At 38.9% G+C, this 22,210-nt stretch overlaps 1 pseudogene across 1 annotated transcript; it reads left to right on the forward strand.

Moving 5' to 3' along the window:
* Nucleotides 1-11,360: 11,360 nt before the first annotated feature.
* Nucleotides 11,361-12,095, forward strand: LOC308421135 (bcl-2-like protein 1; annotated as a pseudogene). Its single transcript has one exon. The product of its transcript is annotated as a bcl-2-like protein 1 (transcript).
* The last annotated feature ends 10,115 nt before the right edge of the window (nt 12,096-22,210 follow it).

Here is a 22,210-nt window from a genome sequence, read left to right on the forward strand (position 1 = left end):
ATATTAGCAAGGGAGATGTGAATGTAGATAGACAGAGTTTTTCTTTCTGGTCCTAAGCAGTCTTGAACTCCAGATCCTCTTTCCCAGCTTCTGATGTACCAGGATCACAGCTATGTACCACTACAACCTGCTTGAAGCACCCTTTAATGCTATATTATTCTTCATTAAAAGTTGCCGGAAATGTAACATTTAAATAAATTATTTACATTCATTCTGACTTTAAGTACTTAGTTCTTAAGATGCTATTCACCATTTTTTAGATATTTCATAAAGGTAAAATAATCGTGAAGATTATTCTCCCCTCTTCTGACAGGTAACCTTTGAATCTGTTTTCTTCCCCAGTGTTTACAATTTCTCTGTCTCAGAAAGGGTGAGACTTCAGAACTAGAAGGAGAACTCCAGAGAAGCTGCAATTAGAGGTAATCGTTATTCTCTTTTACTGTAATTACTGTGCCACTTTAGAATTTTGGTCTGTGTTTCATGATCCTTCTCGACACTGACAGGATGAAAAGGTTTGGTACAAGCTTCTAGAAAAAAGTAGACAGACTTCTTGAAAGTGTTTAATTATGTGGCCTGGAACGGCTGGTACAGATGTCAGCATGCTCGGGATGTCTACCCTTTCAGTCACCATGCTTCTCTAAGAAACCTGCTTTAATAGACATCAACTCTTCCCTCACTGTGTCCTAAACTAAACTAAAACGTTATTTTAGTGTCTTGTTCAGCCAAGGTCTGAATAATTTTGATGCCTTGTTAGATATGTTTCCCTTCTGAATAACCTATGGACTAATTGAAAGATGGTAAAGGTATCCTTTTAAAATAATTTTTATTAAAATTTTGAAAGTTATGTGCATTAAAAAAATCAAGTGTTTAACTTTGAAAGTTTTAGACTTGTGTATGAAAGCCCTGCTTGGTTTTGCCCTCACCTTCTCTTAGCTTCCTCTGTCCCTTGTTTTCATCCAGTCTGGTCCACTGGTCTCCTTCCCATGGTGATGGCTTTGTTTTTTTGGGCTTCTCTGTTTTTTTTTTTTGTTTGTTTGTTTGTTTTTGTTTTTGGTTGTTGTTGCTTTTGTTTGTTTTTGTTATTTTTTTTAGGGCCTTCTGTGTGTCCATAGTAATGAAACTATCTACTGAAGCCTGGTAGGTTCCCCAACTGAAGATGGTGCCTCCTCAAGAAGAGGTGTCTTTGCCAGAAATTTTATTGGTAAACTCTGTGAACCAAGGTGTCTAGCCTGGTTCATTACTTTGGAGAACAAAACCACACCGATTTGAATAATTTGTTCCATATTTTATGTATTTTCTAGGCTTGATAGCAAATTGTTTTGTTTTTCTCTTAGAATTTCATATATTTTCTAAGCTCAAAATTTCATCACTAGTCAGAAGACAGTTAAATTTCTGTCTTTAGCTCAGTTGTTCTCTGAGTCCAATTACATGCTTAGCATTCCCACTTAGATTACTATACTTATATTACTTTGTTCTTCAGCAAACTTCAATGTTATTTATTTTATTTAACATTTATTGACCCTTCGTGAATTTTGCAACATGCACCCACTTTCTCCCCAATTTTGGAACCTGCTCTCTGGCTTTGCAACTCCTTCTTCACCAAAAACAGGAGCAGCAGCAGCAGCAGCAGCAACAACACCAAAAGCTCCTCATTTTGGAAGTTGTAGTGAGTCCCAGTTACAGTGTGTTCCATAGTATACATTTTTGTCCATACTTGTTTACTTGCAGATGTTCATTGCAATGAGTGGGTCATTGGTCTGGTACAAGACCTCCCACTTCCGCTGTTATCAACACTGGATCCTCACTGGGATTCCTCTTGTAAATCCTGTTGTTGCCCTTTGTCATGGAGATCCGACAGCTTTGGATCTGTAGAATCTGCCCCTTTTCAGGCTCCTGCAGTTCACAGGTGGGGTAGATGATGGATGAATCATGTCAGGCTGCCATCGCTCTCACACCCATATTACCGGGTTAAGCTCTCCAGCCCAACCCTGATGAACTCACCCAATGCTGAAGCTTCCAAGGGGCACGGCCAGCGCTTCTGCTCTCATGCCTTCAAAGATCCACCGCCAGGGCCAGCTCTCCTGTGATTCCCAGGTGGGGTATAGGGCCTATTCTTGAGTGTTGCAGCTCAGGGACAGGGTCAGATTTCATGCCCTCATGACATCAGGGACAACTCTCTAGGTTGCAGGGACAAAAAGGGGGTCATTTCTCCTCCTATACCACCACATGGCAGACAAGTGCCAGGTCCAGCTTTCCCATGTTTACACCCTTGAGAGCTGACTGAACCACAACTATTAAAATCAAGGCTAGCTTTGCTGTGCTTCCTGTGGGAGGTGTCATCTGCTCTCCCAGGTGCTGCAGCTGGTGAGGAGCAGAGCCTGTTCTCCTGTCATGTCATTGGGGCCAGCTCTCCCAAGATGCCAACTCAGAGATCTCAGATATCAATGCAGTCCCTGGTGGTAGCCCAGACCAGGGAACTCTGCCAGGCTTTTGGTGTAACAGATCCCTCACTGCTGTAGGATCGTGTACCCAGACATGGCCCTCAGTGGCAACACTGAGCTAGGACCTCACTGTGGCCTTAGGAACCCTTAAGTCTCCCAGTTCCACTTCTCTTTGTTGTGCTGTGCACACATCCTTCTGATTCTCTTTCTCTTCCATTTTTCTCACTGCTTACTTTCTCATTTTAGTGGCTCTAGGGGCCTCTGGGTCTCTGGGTTCTTCTCAGGAATGCTATATTCTGCCCATGATGTGTGATACTGGGCAAAGGTCATCATCTCAGGCATACTCTGCCTGGCAGGGCCTGTGTGGCAACAGGCTAGGAGTTGTCTCTGTCTTGATCTACCAACCCAGGCCTTGTGGTGCTAGGGTATTTATTTTTTATGTGTATGAATGTTGGCCTGAGTACATATATGTACACTATGTGTGCAACTGGTATCTGTGGAGACCAGGCACTGGATTCCCTGGAACAGAGTTATGAGCTACTTTGTGGCCCTTGGGAACCTAACCTTGGTCCTCTGCGACAACAGCTAGTGCTCTTTACTGCTGAGACATATCCAGTCCCAAAATAAAATCTTGATGAAAATTCCAAAGATGTTCTGTGGCAGACTCTGTAAAAGGCCTCATCTAATCTTTATAATCAATCATCCTTTCACCCCCCTCTTCGCATTGATACTGAAAAAGCTAATGCTAAGCTTCTGATCACCCAGGTTGACAAAATGAGGACAAAGAAGCAAAGATAGTTTGTCTTGATATCACTGGGAGACCAGAGACTTCTTAGAATTTCCTACTTCTGTACTTCTTATGTGCAAAATTAAGAAAATGTTTGCTGTCACATGTAGGGGTGCATGCTTTTAATCCTGTCACTCAGGAGGCACAGGCAGGCAGACCTGAGTTGGGGGCCAGCTTGGTTTAAAAAGAGTTTTAGGACAGCAAGGAATACACAGAGAAACCCTGTTTAAGGAAGAAAGAAAGAAAGAAAAGAAAGAGAAGAAAAGAAAAAAAAGATAAAAGTTTTGACATTCAACAAAAACAAAACAAGTAAAATTCCATATCCGGTCATAGGTCTCAATCAAAAAGAAGAGTAAAGACTTAAGAATTCCATCAGTTCCTCTATCAACAGGTCTTGATTTAAGTTCACCAATTTCTTTGTCAAATTCTGGGCACCTTGCTTTAAATTTCTGTAGTAGCAGCATTTGCTCTTGGTAAACTTAATCAGATCTTTTTCTAGCTTGTACTTCCCAGTTCAGAAGGTTGCTGCAGCCACCTAGTCTTAAACAGGATTCTCCATTGCTGTCTATGGTTACTGCTGCCTCTTCAGGAAGCCCAGCTGCTCTGCCTTTCTCAACCTAATTTTTCTGAACATATTTTCCTCATGACTAGCCACCATATGTATACACATACCAGAATCTCACTTGGTTCTTTTCCCACACCTCATCTCTACTACTTCATTTGTAGCTTTACACCTTCTGATGGATTACTGGGAGCTATTTCCCCAGCCAGTTGTTTTCCTGGTCTCCTGTGGACTAAAAATTAGTGTTCTAAGGTGGAGTTCCTGCTCCATTCTTGCCTTCTTGTCTTCCATAATTGAAATCCATAGCATTACTTCTACACTCAAGTCTCCTGAAAAACATACAGAGCCCCACTGCTTCGGTCTACAGAGACTCTTAGCTAACTGATTTGTCGTGTCTTACCAATTAATTTAGTGTCCCCAATGAGTATAATGTACAACCAAACTTGAGAATCACTGCCTATTCATATAAGAGTTTAGTAAATTGCTTACCTGTTTAAATTTTCTATGTGCTCCACTATAGGTGCTCATGTTACCATCCTTGCCTCACATTCTGTGTTCTTTAAGGAACAAGGCTTTGTTAATGATTCTGACCCATGATGCATCTTTTCATCTACATGGTTGTATCTTGTTTATGGATTAAGCTTCCTTCCGCCCTTTTCAAATACATAATTTCATACAATGTCTCCTGGAAGAGTCTAGCCACATGTTGCCTTTTGTTAGTTTTGAAATTTTCTATTTATTTTTGCAAAGCCATTTTACTTCATCTTTTAGCCATGTTATGCAAAAATGCAAGAATTGAACCATGAGCCTGCTGCATCTCCTGGAAGAGATTCATCTCCAGTAGAAAAAAAAAAGCCTTTAAAAAATGCAAATGTTGCACACTTCCACATTATATGGGTGTTACAATCTTGCTCTCACAGACATAAGGAGTAGAATAATGACTGTAGCTTGAGAAAGAGCTGCATGGAAGGTATAGGAAAAAACTAATTAACAAATCAGGGATGCATTAAGATGGAAGGAAGGACTGCTATCATTACATAGTTTGGTAGGGTGGTGATGTCTGACAATAATTAAGACTTTAAATTTTCCCATCACAAGGAACTGGTATATGTCTGAGGTAATGAATATGCCAATCATTGTGATATAAGACTTAAATTTTCTATACATGTATTCAAATGTTATAAAGTACCCCCTACAAAATGCACAATTACTTTCTTCAAATAAGAATAACCATGTATTTTAAAACAGGAGTGCATAGAAATAAATGTTCCAAATTTACCTAAAGAAAATAAGAGAAAAGATAAAGGATAGCCAGATGCGACCTAGTATATGCTTGCATTCCAAGCACATGGGAAATCAGAAGATCATTAAAACAAGGTCAATCTGGGATACACAGCACGTTTAGACCATTCTAGTTAATGTATGGGGAGACCTTGTCTCAAAAAAAAAAAGGTGTGTGTGTGTGTGTGTGTGTGTGTGTGTGTGTGTGTGTGTGTGAGAGAGAGAGAGAGAGAGAGAGAGAGAGAGAGAGAGAGAGAGAGAGATTCTTCATGCTACTGTGATAACTTTTATAAAATGTATTGGGCTATTAAAAAAGACACAAAAATAAAAGGAGGATTAATTAGTATAAGGAAGGGGATGGTGGGCAGGAAGTTAATGGTGAATATGACCAAAATATATTATGTACATGTATGAGTAATATGTGATAATAAAGTAAAAGGCAAAAATCTGTCTTGCGATGTAGGGTCATATTCATATCTCCACAACAATTCATTAAATTACCTATGTGTATTCTGGTTTGTTAATGAGAAAACGAACTTCAGAGAGATTAATATACTAACCTTCTCCTGTCCACATTAGAATACTATGCTATGTGTAAGAAATATTAGGTGGTAAAAAATCAATTTGTGGAGTGTCTTCACCATATTAATAATTTCTGCTCAAGAATACATTTATTATAAACATTGTACTTCAGTAGGCAAAAACTTTGGGCTCAAGAAAGTACATAGTCATTTACTATTACTGTTGAGAAAGCACAGATTGGTATAAAATGTGGGTGATGGTGGTAGCTGAAAGATTTATTTGTTGTTATTGCATGTTGTTGTATCTGATATGCTAAGTTTAGGATGTACTTCTTAAAATTCACTGTGGCTAAGAATCCTCTCCTTAATTGCAGCTTATTATTTGATTGTGGGTTTTTGTTTAAAATTTTTAAAATGTTACAATTTTTATGTACATGAATATTTGCTTTCATGTAAGTCTGCATTCCGTGCAGGCAATGCCCACAGAAACCAGAATAGGAAGGAAGATTCCTTGGAACTGGAATTACAGACTGTTGGGAGTTGCCATGGGGGTGCTGGGAATACAAAATGAGTCCTTAAGAAAGCAACCAGGGCTCTTGACCAATGAATATTTCTTCAGTCCTGCAGCTTATTATTTAACCAGCCTTGGAGGAAATCTCGAAATTCTGCATTTTGTGCAAGCTCTCATGCTTGGCCTCAGGTTCACTTCGAATAGCAAGAGGTGAGAGTATCAGGGATGTGAATTTTCTTTGTTCTTAAAAAAATATTTCACTTTAAATTTTGTTATGTGCTGTGGGGATGGGGTGTGAGTTCATGAATGCTGGTGCCTCTGGAGGCCAGAAGAGGGCATTGGAGTTCTAGGCAGTTGTCTGCTGCTAGGTGTTGGGTCTGGGAAATGAACTTTGGTCCTCTGGAAGAACAGCAAGTACTCTTCATTACTGAGCTCAGTCTTCAGTAATTCAAGTTGCCACCGAGTGTAATGGGACACTGAAAGAAAATTCATTGACACATGAAAAAATAAAAAAAAAATCTCTGCATCAAAGTTCACATGAGTTCGTTTAAAGTTAGGTGCTCTCTGAATTGACAAGATGGGACAGCGTAAGCCTTCCTAGAGATGTGGATGAAGAATGCATCCTTTCAGAGGAGTATCTTGCTGGCAGGGCCAGCAGGGGTAAAAAAAAATGAAAGGGTAAAAAGGAGGATTCCACACTGTAAAATCTGCTTTCGAAATTCTTCTACAACATGTGAAGATCAGAAAAAGGAGGCTTTGCTTTTATTATTCCACTGTGGACTCATTCTTGGTGAACAGAGCAGCCTGAACACCATTCATTTCTTCATTCTGGAAAATATGCTTTTTTCTTTTTCATATTAAAGTAGTCCCCTTTAATATCATTAGATATGCATTATCATTTTAATAAAGAAAAGCTTTTTGTTTTATTAACATCTCCAGGAAGGAGTGAGTGTGCCACAGCGGTAAGTTTAGAAAGAAAACTTAAGGCCATCAAAGACAGAAAGTCCAATGCAAGAAGACCTTGTTACAGCACTGCCCCCTAGAATGTAGGACCCTATGGATGGAGCTGGTGTCTGTAGAACATGAAACACTTTATTTTTTTGCTTTGTTTGTGTTCTGGAGACAGGGTCTCACTACGTAGAGGCTTGGTTTGAACCCTCTGTACAGCCTAGTCAGACCTCAGTCCCATTGTCCTCTTGCTCTGCATTTTGAATGCAGCAGTTAAAGGCACTTAACCCACAGCTGAGGCACTTGAAAATGTTTGTAATGAAAAATTTTGGGGACTTTCCTACAATGTGTTTTGATGCTATGCCTTCAAAACTCTTCCTAAAGCTACCTTGCTCTCCCACCCATTCAAGTTAGTGGGTTTTTGTTATTGTTGCCGTTATTCATCACCAATTTTTCTTGCTCATATGTTTTAGGATGCATGGCCCTCCATTGGATCATGGTAGACTAACAGTACATTACTAGGGAAATCTCCCTCTCCCTCTCCCAGCACCTAACAACTTTCAGTAGCCCTTCTGCTAAGGGTAGGATTTTGTGTCCATCTCCTTTCCTCATGCTGAAATTTGGTCTAGCTTGGGTTTGTGAAAGTTTTGTGCCTATGAATATTTAATTAAAATTTTTGGGTTTACTTATCTTTATTAAAAGGAGGAAACAAATTTGTCTTTCTTTTAAGAAAAATTTATGTCTTTTATTAGCCGATATATCAATTAATTCTAGGGGTGAGAATAATTCAGATATCCAAGAAGTGGAATTCTTGAGTCCTTTCACCAAGTATGCTATGAGAAAAATATTCTCAATTCCAGCAGGCACACTGAAATTATAACAATGAGAATTTAAAGAAATCAAACTTTTAGAATAGTTCTACATTACCATATATGAAAATACAGTAGTAATTTTATAGGGAGGTTTTGCCTCTCTATCCTATTTAGCTCTCAAGTAAACAACACAGAGATATCAGACTTTATTGACAAGTTGCTGGCATTATTGCGGGCAGGTTTTGAGCTAATCTGACTTGATTACGGTATTAATAACCAGATAAAAGCCCTGTCACTTGCCTTCTGATTCTCGCCATGTTCTATGTGTGTCTTTCGGGTGAGTGTCTCTTGGCCACGTGCTCCTAGTCCATTTTCATGTTTCATCATACCTCATGGCCACCTTCTTCTTCCCTCTCCTTTTTTTATTCTTCTCATGGTCCTTACTGGAGATCGTCTCCCTCCATCCAAAGTCCCACATTCATATCTCCCATGCCTGTAACAGCTTTTTATTTACCAATCAGAGATTATTGGGGAACATTCTTTACAGTACATTGGTCAATACAATGGCTATGTCCAGACTGCAACCTGATCTAATCTTGGGGTACAGAACTCAGTATCTGAATACATAGTGCACAAGACAAACCCCAACATGAAACCCTGTTCTCCACTCCTGCAAGGACTGTCTGTATTCTCATGTTTACTTCGGACTTCTAGGTTCAGGTGGTTTCCTGCCTCAGTTTTCTGTGGATCTAAAAATACAATACAGGCATCTTACCACCATGCTTAGAAAAGGCCATAGCCTTAAAAACAGTAACATTTTTCTTGTATCTGAATCCATTTAACCCTTTTGATTTTTGGAGGGCAGCAATGTTAGCATGAAACTTGGTGGGGAGAAGGCAGTCTGATATAATAATTTAATTCTAGTAAAATGTAAAGAGGTATGTGTGTGTGTGTGTGTGTGTGTGTGTGTGTGTGTGTGTGTGTGTATGGTATGTGCATGTGTTTAGAATTGAGGGCAACTTTAGGAATGATTGCAGGCCTTCAAACAAAACCAGATTTATTTAAAATGAGCCCAAGAGAGGAGTGTGCTGTTTGTTCTTGAGTTATTTTAAATGTCTCAAAAATCCAAAGGGAATTCTTTGGGAATTAAACAATTAACCCATTTGGTTATGGCCAGTGGTGTTGAGTTGAGAATGATTATACTGGTTACTTAGAGCCAACTGGAGTTCCTTACAGTGGTATGTCTTTGTTTAAAAATGAAATAATTACTTACAATTAAATGTCTTAAAATATGGAATTGATTGTGGGCTTGGAGGGATAAATCAGTGAAACCATTTACAGTCAACCAATGAATATTTAATCAGTCTTTTCCATGCACTGGGTAGAGGAGGGGATTTGGGAGGCACAGTAACAAACATAACATACTCATCACTGTGCTTGTATCTATATAGAGAAAATAGAGCCACAAATAAAGGGTTAGAGAACAATGAAACTTTTGGCAGAACTTGGGGAATCCTGTTGAAGAGCAGGAGAAAGGACTGCAGGCACCAATGGGGTGAAAAATCCCACAATAAAACTCCAAGAGCCAACTAACCTGGGTTTATGGGAACACATATAGATTGGATTGCCAGTCAGAAAGCCTGCAGGGGATAGGACCAGGCTCTCTGAGCACGTTACAGCTGCGTAGCTTGATCTTCTTATGGTACTCTTAACAGTGGAAGCAGAGGCTGTTCCTGACTCTGCCTGCTTTTTCTTCCTACGGGGTTGCCCAATCTAGCCTTAATAATAGAGGAGGTCTTATTGCAACCTGATATGCCGTAACTGGTAGATATCTGTGAGAGGCCTGCCCTTTTCTGCAGAGAAACAGAGGAGGCGTAAATTGGGAGTATGGGGGAGGGATGGGAGGAAGGACTGGGAGAAGAGGAGGGAGGAGAAATGGCTATCAGGATGCAAAAGCAAAACTAATAATTAAAAAGAAAGAACTACTGATGTACAGTGGACACAACAAATGTTCTGGAGGTTTTCCACATTAAATAGACTCTAATTTACTTATGTTTTAAATTGAGAAACTTGTAGGTTATTCCTGGAGCAGAGGTGGCTGTACTTGGCTTTGGGTTCTCTTACACAAATTCCCTTGAACCATGTCTCCTGAAAGCAACAATTATTAAAAACATAATAAAATAAAGCTGGTCAGACTGTAAGGGAGGTGAAAAAATATTCACTAAAACAGTGTTTATTGCCTTTGTGTTGAAATTTTAAAACATTATCTCATTGACTCTATATACTTGTGAGTATGGAGCCCGAAGGTGATTGACCTAATAGGGGTCATATTCTTAAAAATAACTTTCTCTTCCTGCCCCAGAAGCCACCAAATTCGATAGTTCCTCAGGCAGGGTTTGCAGCTTCTCAACACCTCCCTACATGATTGAGTATTCTTCCTACATGATGACTGTGCAGGTCTCGCTTGGGCTCCCATAGGTACTGTGAGTTTGTAAGTGTAGTGGTCCTGCCATGTCTAGGAGACACATTTTCTTCCTGTTCTAGCTCTTACAATGGCCCTACCTCTATTTAACAGTAGTCCCTGAGCCTTGGGAAGTGAGTGCAATATGGCTGCTCCATCTGTGATTGAGCGTATCATAGTCACGTATTTCTGTATTTTGGCAAGTTGTGTGTTTCCGTGTTAACTGCTGTCCACTGCACACAGAAACTTCTCTGATGGGGTTTGGAGCTGCACTAATTTACAGAATGAAAGACAAATTTGGAAGGCAGTCTGACGCTGTGTCCATTATGCCTGTAATAATACTAAGTTTACCTCAGGGCCTTGTGAAGGAGATGAAATTTTCTCCTCTGTGACAAGATTAAACCCAGGACCTTAAGCATGCTGGTAAAATAGTTGACCTTTCAGTACATCACTAGCTCTGAGGGCAGTGAGGTGTGTCGCTGTTCTCTCCTTGATGTCGGTATCTTGATGAACGAATCCTACCTTGGTTGACGCTTATCATATGTTCATTTTGTCAGATGTTAGCTTGTTTCTTGGGGACCAATTGGACATAACGTTGGGCTTACTGGCCCCAGAGCTAAGGTCAGGTAAAAAGGATAAATAAAACTCTAAAAGAGACCAAAATTGACCTTAGAGACAGGTGAAAATGACTAGACAGCCCTCCTTCCCTTTGCCCTTTTCTGAGTACGGAACACCCCTGGACGATTTAAACTAACCTCTTATGAGATCCTGTGTGGGGGACCGCCACCATTGAGTAGAGTGGAGTGTATAGTCCTGATGCTGTTCTTTCTAAACCTTTGCTTGCCTGCCTAAAGGCCCTTGAGGTGGAAAGACGTCAAGCCTGAGAACAACTGAAAAAGGCCTATGAGACTGAGTGTCCAGACGTACCCCACCAGTTCCAGGTCAGAGACGCCATCCTGGCTTGATGCCATCAAGTGGGGAACCTAAAACCCTGCTAGAAAGGGCCGTATCTGGTGCTTTTGACAACGCCTATAAAATGTCTCAGAGCAACCGGGAACTGGTGGTTGACTTTCTCTCCTACAAGTTTTCCTAAAAAGGATACAGCTGGAGTCAGTTTAGTGATGTCAAAGAGAACAGGGCTAAGGCCCCAGAAAAACTGAACCAGAAAGAGAGACCCCCCAGTGCCATCAATGGGAACACATCCTGGCACCTGGCGGATAACCCCGCGATAAATAGAGCCACTGGCCAGGGCAGCAGTTTGGATGCACAGGAGGTGATCCCCATGGCAGCAGTGAAGCGGGCACTGAGAGAGGCTAGCGATGAGTTTAAACTGCGGTACCAGAGGGCATTCAGTGATCTAACATCTCAGCTTCACATAACCCCAGGGACAGCAGATCAGAACTTTGAACAGGTAGCAAATGGGGTAAACTGGGGTCATATTGTGGCCTTTTTTTCCTTTGGCGGGGCACTGTGCATAAAAAGTGTAGACAAGGGGATGCAGATATTAGTGAGTCACATTGCAAGTTAGATGGCCACCTATCTGAATGACCACCTAGAACCTTGAATCCAGGAGAACGGCAGCTGGGACACTTTTATAAAACTCCATGGAAACAATGCAGGAGCACTAATACAGACCCCTCAGTATTTCCATACATTGAGATACGAGAGATGGTTTAACAGACCCCCATGGCTGACCACTTTCATCTCCTCATTAATGGGGCCTCTTCTAATTCTGCTTTTACTTCTCACATTTGTACCTCACCTTTGTTAAAAAAGTAAGCATTGTGCAGATTTTAATGTTAAGCCAACAATGTCATGCCTTAGAAGGTCAAGAAAACCAATATTATAAAGACACTTAACTCTAGTTCTAAGATTAGAACTAGGTACTAGAAGAAGTGAGGAATGAAAGGCCAGGATAAATCCTGACCCCCTAACAAATAAAGTTAAAGGCCCCTAGCAAGTAAAGTAGAGGCAAAATAATGTAGGCTAGCTAGTTCTGCAATTCTATTCTTCTATTCCAGGAACCAGCTGACCATAAAGAATTTATGGCCTTAATGTCGGGGTGACTGTTTTAGAAACTGTCTGATCTTAAAAACATAAAAGTTAAATAACACCTTATAAATAATCTTGAGAAACCGGGTGTTTCCCTTGCAATTCTTTACTGGTATTTTTGGCATTCTCCAGTGACGTACTCCCTCCCTTCTTGGGTTGTGGTTTTTTTTTTTTTTTTTTTTCCTTTCAAAACCCCCTCTCCCAGCCACTCTGGGTTGGACTCCTCTACCCCTGCATCATGGTATACAAGTCTCGACCACAGTACACTGGTTCCATTCCTGTCTTCTCATCAATAAACCTCATGAAATTGCAGCAAGGACGATCTCCCGTGAGTTCTTGGGGGGGGGGGTCGTGTCATCCGAGACTTGAGTGAGGGTCTCCCCTTCTGGGAGTCTTTCACTTCTGTATATCAACTTCATGATTATTATCTCACTGTAACCTGAAATAGTCCAGCTCTTTAAAGAGGATCTGATTTTTATTATTTTCAAGAAAATATTAAGAGACTTAGTTTGCAGAATCAACATGATACTTATGAAGAATCTTTGTTTTCTGAGAAACTATCAACACTTCAAAATTGGAATAAAGTGATCTTCAGATATTCTGCTAAATATTGACTGAGTGGAAACACATATGTTTTGTTCTTTATATTTTGGAAATATTGTTGAAGTGCTTTTATATATAAGGTGGAACTCCACATATTCCAATTAAGATTGTTATTGCCGATAAAAAATTAGTATGCGCGCAGAGCGTGCTCAGTATGAGACACAGTCTAGTCCAATTCTATCAAAACAAATGGCTTTGTTAGAGATCAGGATGCTACGGCTCTGTAACACAGTTAAATTTAATTGGGAAAGAGGCTACTGAGGGAGGCTGAGGTGGCCAGCCAAGGCTAGAGGACCTAGGTTGTGAAAATGAAAAAGGATGGTTGGGAAAAGTTTGAAGTTAAATTAGCTTCCTCACAGTCAGACCCATGCTGTGTGTTCCTGTGGAATATTCTGCTTATTACTGTATGCGTATCTGTCTCTTTGGCTGACTATTTTTTATTCTGAAGTTTAGATCTGGTATCTTCTACCATCTTATTCTTTTGTAGTTTGCTGGTTTCTTTAATGCTTTATCTAAAGACTGAAGATACTCTAGTTAAATTCTAATTAAACACTAGAGTGCATGTGTACTCATTCAGAGAGCATTTACTAAGTGCTATGAATTATACAGGGGGTCATTCCTGTGACATAAATATAGAACACAACTTTGTCTTGTATGTGTATTGAAAAACAAGAGTAGCAACAACAGAAAAATCCTTGCTAGTAATTCTAAGTTCTTGCTAGGTGATGGTTTATTAGAACCTGGGTTTGAACCCCAGAATCACTGATCCACTTGCACTTGAGCTTTGCACAAGGAGATAAGAAAGGGTCTATTTTCATTCTTCTGCATGCTGTGTGCCAGTTGGACCAACAACATTTATTGAATAGGTTGTCTTTTTTCCATTGAATGTTACAGCTCCTTTGTAAAAAATCAGGTGACAAATATGTGAGGGCTAATTTCTGGATATTCTATGCTATTCCATTGATCCACATGCCTATTTCTGTACCAGTACCATGCAGTTTTTAGCAGAATTGCCTTGTAATATAGCTTGAGGTTGGGGATAGTAATTCCTGCAGATGTTTTCTTGTTGTTGAGGATGGATTTCGCTATTCTAGGTCTTTTGTTATTGGAGATGAAATTGCACATTGCTCTTTCCAACTCAATAAAGAATTGTATTGGTATTTTGATGGGGATTGCATTGAATCTTTAGATTGCTTTTGGTAAGATGGCCATTTTTACAATGTTGATCCTTCCAATCAATGAACATGGGAGATCTTTCCATTTTCTGCGATCTTCCTTGATTTCTATCTTTAGAGGTTTGAAGTTCTTGTCATACAGGTCCTTCACTTGCTCAGTTAGAATCACACCAAAGTATTTCATATTTTTTGTGACTGTTGTGCAGGGTATCATTTCCCTAATTTCTTTCTCCACATGGTTGTCCACTGAGTAGAGAAAGGCAAGTGATTTGTTTGAGTTAATTTTATATCCAGTCACTTTGCTGAACTTGTTTATCAGCTGTAGGAGTTCTCTGGTGGAATTTGTGGGGTCACTCAAGTACACTATCATGTCATCTGCAAATAATGGTGTTTTTACTTCTTTCTTTCCAATTTGAATACCTTTGATTTCCTTTTGCTGTCTAATTGTTCCGGCCAGGACTTACGGTACTATGTTGAATAGGTAGGGGGAGAGTGGGCAGCCTTGTCGAGTCTCTGATTTTAGTGGGATTGCTTCAAGTTTCCCACCGTTAAGTTTGATGCTGGCTATTGGTTTGCTGTATATTGCTTTTATTATGTTTAGGTATGGGACTTGGATTCCTGTTCTTTCTAGGACTTTTAACATGAAAGGCTGTTGAATTTTGTCAAATGCTTACTCAGCATCTAGTGAGATGACCATGTGGTTTATTTTCTTTGAGTTTGTTCATATGGTGAATTACATTGACGGATTTCCGTATATTAAATCATCCCTGCATCCCAGGGATGAAGCCTACTTGATCAAGGTGAATGATCATTTTGATGTGTTCTTGGATTCGGTTTGCAAGCATTTTGTTGAATATTTTTGCATCAATGTTCATAAGTGAGAATGGTCTGAAGTTCTCTTTCCTTGTAGGATCTTTGTGTGGTCTAGGAACGAGGGTTATTGTAGCCTCAAAAAATGAGTTAAGTAGTATTCCATATGATTCTATTTTGTGGAATAGTTTGGAGAGTATTGGTATTATGTCATCAATAAATGTCTGGTAAAACTCTGCACTGAACCTATCTGGAACTGGCGTTCTTTTGGTTGGGAGGCTTTTGATGACTGCTTCTATTTTTTAGGTGTTATGGGATTATTTAGGTTGTTTACCTGGTCCTGGTTTAAGTTTAGTATCTTGTATCTCTCTAGGAATTCACCCATTTCCTCCAGATTTTTCAGCTTTGTTGAGTATAGGCTTTTGTAGTAGGGTGTGACAATTTCTTGAATTTCTTCAGTTTCAGTTGTTATTTCTCCACTTTCCTTTCTGATTCTGTTAATTTGGATACTCTTTCTTTGCCCTCTAGTTAGTCTGGCTAAGGGTTTATCAATCTTGTTAATTTTCTCAAAGAACCATCTATTGGTTTTGTTGATTCTTTCAATGGTTCTTTTTGCTTCTATTTGGTCTATTTCTGCCCTAAGTTTGATTATTTCTTTCCATCTATTCTTCTTGAGTGTATCTGCTTTCTTTTGTTCTAGATCTTTCAGCTGTGCTGTCATGTTGCTGGTGTATGCTCTCTCCAGTTTCTTTTTGGAAACACTCAGAGCTATGAGCTTTCCTCTCAGTACTGCTTTCATTGCATCCCATAGGTTTGGGTATGTTGTGTTTTTGTTTTCATTGAATTCTAGAAAATCCTTAATTTTTTTCTTTATCTCTCCCTTGACCCTTCTATCGTTTGATAGAGCATTGTTTAGTTTCCATATGTATATGGGCTTTTTGTTGTCTTTGTTGTTATTAAAGACCAGCCTTAGATCTTGGTGATCTGAAAGGTTACATGGGAGAATTTCAATCTTCTTATATCTGTTGAGGCTCGTTTTGTGCCAAATTATGTGGTCACTTTTCAAGAAGGTGCCGTGAGGTGCTGAGAAGAAGGTGTATTCTTTTTTTTTAGGATGATATACTCTGTAGATATGTTAATTCTGGTTGGTTCATAGTCTCTGCTAGTTTTACAGTGTCCTTGTTAAGTTTTTGTTTCCATCATCCATCCATTAGTGAGAGTGGGGTATTGAGGTCTCCCACTATTATTGTGTGGGGTGAAATGTATTTTTTGAGCTTTAGTAGGGTTTCTTTTATGACTATGGATGCTTTTGTATTTGGAGCATATATGTTAAGGACTGAGAGTTTCTCCTGACAGATATCTCCTGTAATGAGTGAAAAGTATCCTTCCTTATCTTTTTTGAAATCTTTTGGTTGAAAATATACTTTCTTCGATATTAAAACGGCCACTCCAGCTTGCTTCTTGGTTCCATTTGCTTGGATGGCTTTTTCCCAACCTTTTACTCTGAGATAGTGTCTGTCTTTGTCTCTGAGTTTTCTGTTTGCAGCAAAATGCTCTTTTTTATGTATCCAGTATGATAGCCTATATCTTTTCTTGGGGAATTGAGTCCATTTATGTTAACAGATATCAAGAAATAGTGGTTGTTGTTTCCTGCTATTTTTGCTTTTGGAGGTTGAATTGTGCCTGTATGCCTTTCTAATTTGGTTTTCTTGCATAGGATTTTTCTTGTTTTTATTAGGATGTAGTTCCCCTCATTGTATTGGGTTTTCCACCATAATTCATTGTAGTGCTGGGTTCATGGTCAGATATTGTGTAAATTTAGTTTATCTTAGAATATCTTGGTCTCTTCATCTACGGTGATTGAGAATTTTGCTGGGTATAGCAGCTTGGGTTGGCACCTGTGTTCTCTTATGGTCTGCATGATGTCTGTCCAGGCTCTTCTAGCTTTCATAGTCTCTGTTGAGAATTTGGGTGTGATTCTGATTGGTCTGCCTTTATATGTTACATGGCCTTTTTCCATTAATGCTTTTAGCATTTTTTTCTTAGCTTTGGGCACTTGGCATTTTGACTATTATTTGTCAGGAGGAATTTCTTTTCTGGTCCAACTTATTTGGAATTCTGTAGGCTTGTTTTATGCTCATGCTCATCTCATTCTCAAGGGTAGGGAAGTTTTCTTCTATGATATTGTTGAAGATATTTACTGTGCCTCTTAGTTGATATTCTTCACTCTCTTCTATTCCTATTATCCTTAGGTTTGGTTTTCTCATTGTGTCTGGGATCTCCTGGACATTTTGGGTTAGGAGGTTTTTGGATTTGCATCTTCTCTGACTGTTTTGTTTATGTTTTCAATGTTGTCTTAGGCCCCCAAGATTCTCTCTTCCATCTCTTGTAGTCTGTTGGAAATGCTTGCATCTGTGACTCCTGATTTCCTTTTTAGGTTTTCTACCTCTAGGGTTGTCTCTTTTAGTGTTTTCTTTATTGTGTCCATTTTGGTTTTAATTTCTTTTTCCATTCCTTCATCTCTTTGGTTCTGTTTTCCTCTTGCTCTTTCAATTCTTTGAGTGTTTTTCTTGTTTCTTCTTTAGAAGCATCCAGTTCTTTATACTTTTCTTCCTGTTTGTTTAAGTATCTTTCTCATCATCTTGAGGTAGGATTTTGGGTCTGAGTTTTTTTTTTTTTTTTTTTTTTTTTTTTTTTTTTTGAGTGTTTGGCATTCCCCTGTTTGCTGTGATGGGAGAGCTGGGTTCTAGTGTTTCTAGGTTGTCTTGGTTTCCCTGGGGTACATTCTTTTGCTTTCCTCTTGCCATCTTGTTGTCAGTAATTGGTTCTAGCCTTTCCCTTTTACCTGGCCTGTGTCCCTGGATCTCTGCTGTTCTGGTGGAGGATGGTCTGATTCGCTGCTCTGTACCCAATAGCTGCCGGTTGTGAACAGAGGGCCCAATGCCGAGTTATTTGTTCCCTGGGTCAAGTCGGGCAGGGGTGCACTTTCTGTGTACCTGGCAGAGATCTCTCTGCTTCCTGGCTACTCAGAATGCCTTCTTGTCAGGCCTGTGTTACTGGATCTCCGCTGTTCTTGGTGGAGGGTGGTCTAAGTGCCTGTTTTGCCACTCACATAAGATCTTATTCAGGTCTTCCAGGACCTCTGGTTCACGGTAACAATAAAATTTGCCAGCTGTCAATAGGAAGTATAGTAGTGGCTTCAGAATTCCATAAAATCTCACCATGTTAACAACAAAGGTTTAAAGAAAGAGTTCTCTATCACTTGGCAGCAAGCTAAGGAAATTGTGAGGCAATGTCCTACTTGCCCATTGTATAATCAAACTCCATTGCCTACAGAAACTAACCTCAAGGGTTCCCAAAGAAATGAAATTTGGCAGATAGATGTCTTCCATTTTACAGAGTTTGGTAAGTTGAAATATGTGCATTATACTATAGACACGTATTAGGGATTTTAATGGACAACTGACTTAGTGTCAGAAAAGGCTGATTCTGTAATTACACATTTGTTAGAAGTTATGGTCATTATGGGAATATCTGTACAAATTAAAATGGACAATGGTCCAGAATATATATCTAAGAAGATGAAGCAGTTTTTAAAAAATATTATAATATAAAATATGTTACAGAAATACCATACAATTCTACAGGACAAGCAATTGTGAAGAGATCTAATTGTAAAGGAGATGCTTAACAGGCAAAAGGGAGCAACAAGAAATCCCAAAGATAAATTACATAGTGCTTTATTAACCCTAAATTTTTAAAATGCTAATGAACAAAGTAGCATACCTGCTGAAAGACATTGGTTTGTGGAAAAAAACCACGGAAATAAACCAGCTTCTTTTTATTAAGGATATTCTGATATCAGAATAGAAAATGAGGAATGTGTTAGGTTGGGGAAGGGTTATGCCTATATTTACACAGGTAAATAAAAGTTGTGGGTTCCTTCCAAGTTGATAAAGATCAGACATGACCTAGGGACATTGGTGACAGAGAATAAAAGAGAGACTGACACAATCAACAAATAGGTAATTTATATGTGGTGATGTCTATGACTCTGTATATGGAAACATCTGGAACTGTCTGAGACTAAAATGTCTATACACAGCCAGTAACATTTACTCGGTACAAATTTCTCTGGACTTCTTGTTCCATTTATTTTTTCAGATGGCATGTCTACATAATTATATTCCAGTTTGATCATGTGATCAAACTAACCTCTGAAAAAAGGCGCCATCTTTCTTTATTAATCTTCATCAATCAATATGTGCACCCAGCACACAGTCTTTACAGAACTATATGATGCTTGTAAATTTTGTGTGCTGCAGGATGAAAGAACAGAATGACAGCCCTGAAAAAATTTATACTCTGAAATGCTGAGGGGGATTCTGGGATCTTCCATTCCAGCTCCATATTTGATTCTACCTCAACTATATTGACTCTGCTTCTTTTAAAGACTTGCTTCCAGAACTTTTCCAGAACTGCTGTCTTGTCTATTCAGCCTTTCAGACTGCCATAGTCAAGATGTCAGCTAAGTAGCAAACTTTCTCAGCACATAGTGACTGGAAGGCAAATGATGCCAGCTAGCTCTCCTGTGACAATGCCAATTTTCTCATTTTCCCTTGGGCCTTCTGAAGGGAATGCTTTGCACCAGTTCAGCTGGAAACAGACAAAAGATCTTCATTTCAGTTCCTTATGTTGGGGTGGATGGTTCTGGTTATTCATTTAAGGGATATTTTACTGATGCAGCTTTGGACAGGGAAGGAACCAGAAAGTTTAAACTCAGGGATTGCTGCTTTTCCTTTTCTCTGTCCTTCTTTCTTAGGTGGGAGGAAGGGGGTGGGAAAGAAATGGTGAATATAGTAATATTATGGAAGTTAGAGAAATAGACAGGGATAAGTTAGTAAATTTACTCTTAAACAAATAATACATAGCTATATCTTACATTAGTAGAAATCTTTGTAACTGATACAAAGTTGAAGCTATACTCTTTACATGGTATGGAATTCATTTGAAACAAATCTAATGTTTTCATTAGTATAATTTCTTACTGATTGAAAATTGGGATTAATATTGTTACTTTCAATGGACAGCACTCCATCTTGGATTCTAAAAAGTAATTGAATTGGTCCAGTTGTGGCAAGACAGCCACTAGGCAAGAATTGCCTTATTCATCTACAGACAAACACTGTCCAGAAAAGGACATGTTATGTGGAATAGTCGACTGATAATTATTGCCAAGACAGAATTATTAGCTCTTCAAAATTCTGCATTACAAAGTTCTGTCAGATATGATCCTGGGCCAGAAGGCTGAAGACTGATGCTCCAACATTTTAGGGATAAGGGACTGTCCAAGTGATCACTGGTCTTTATAAAGTGACTAATTTTGGAAGCTGTGCTTTGTGCTTCTCATATATTAGGTAATATTATTTGTTCTAGTGTGTCTGACATGGTTAAAGACTGGTAGTCTCATAAGCAACCCAGTGGTTTAACTTTGAGAAGTATAATGTAGAACTGAAAGGGTAGTTTTTAGATGACAAACAATCTAAAACCAGGATATAAGCCAGGTGTAGAATTATAGTCTTTTATGATAGATGGCAGAGTGCTTTATTTAAAGTACAAAATTGATGGACTGGGTGTTAAGGCTTCATAAATTGTACTTCATAAATTATACTTTATAAATTGTAGAATGCCCATAGTTGTACTCATTTTATAGTTGAAGGAAAGAGCCTTTTAACTGGACAAAAAAGGCAAATGTAGATTGCCCTGCAGCCATTTGTATTTTGATGTTAATTCCACTTTCCCAAGATGAGCTGCCTAGTCACATACTCAGGTGACTTCATCAGAACCTTCTTCCCATTTTAATTTGTAAAATAAAGGTGAGAGCCAGTTATTGGGCATAAGAATGGAATGTGGAGAGAGATGGAGGAGGAGAAGTAGGAGAAGAAAAAGATGGAGCTGGAACATGTGGCCTGGAGAAACTGAAAGTTATAAGGGATTTCATAGCTTGGGAATAGAGTAGTGTACTGGTAAATGTGCTGAATCTAAGTGCACAGCTTGCATTCACATTTACTGAGTTGCATTTTCATTGAACAGGTTTATTTGGGTTGAAGAGGTTACTACAACCGGAAGCTAATATCATGTTTGATGGAGAGAAGCTTAATGAATTCTAAGATCGGGAACAAGACTAGGAATCTATCCTCCCTAGCCTTTTCCATTCTACTGCTTGGAGTCATAGAGCAGTAAGATGATAGAATACAGGGTATATATGTAGGACAAGAAAAGTCAGACTACTCTTACATTTGTGTGATATGGTTCTGTACATGAGAGACCAGAAAGACCCCCTTCCCCACAACAAATTTTCAGAGGTGAGAAACACTTTCAGTAAAGTGTGAGCATATAATGCTGCTGCTCTAAAATCAGAAGTTCTTAGGTACTAATAAAAACACCAAGAAAGAATCAGAAAAGCAACCCCATTAATAGTAACCCCCCACCACATGTATGAGCATGCACACATACATTCATGTGCATACATGTGTACACACATAAAACTTGAAGTAAGCATAATCACATAACTGAGATTTCTACTATGAACACTTTAAAATGCTAAAGAAAAAATTTGAATGGAACTATAAAATAAAAAGATTTTCAACACTAATGGGTCAGAGAAGTAATGTTGGAAAAATGGCCATCCTATCATTGTGTATATGCTTACACAATACAATCTCTATCAGAAATTTCAGCCCATTCTTCAAAGATATAGTTAACAAAGAATTCTTAATATTTATATGTAAACATAATGCCAATGAGTAGTGAAAAAAATTTGAATATAAAGAATATAGTGAGAGGTATTATTATACTTCACTAAATTATTTTACAGAAATATGGTAATATACAGAGCTAAACACATACTCCGGTGGAACAATTCTCCAAATACATGCCCAATCCGATCTAGGAAATCCTACAATTAATACACATTTATCAGCTGACTCTTGGTTGTATCAAGCTAACAAATAAAGCTAAGAGCCTATTTTTCATTTCAAACTTAAATTAAAATCTCTATACTTAAGAGAAACAGAATATAAAATGTGAATATGTATATACAAATCGGCCTGCAATGGAATGTGAATAAATACTTGTCTTTGATCCAGTATGTCAGACAGCACATAGGTGTGGTTACCTGAAGGTTCCAGTGAAGAAACTGGGGGAAACTGTGTTATAGCTATCAGAAGATTGGGAAATAGCCGAA

Source organism: Micromys minutus, assembly GCF_963924665.1.
Source record: "Micromys minutus genome assembly, chromosome: 5".
Classification (NCBI taxonomy): Eukaryota; Metazoa; Chordata; class Mammalia; order Rodentia; family Muridae; genus Micromys; species Micromys minutus.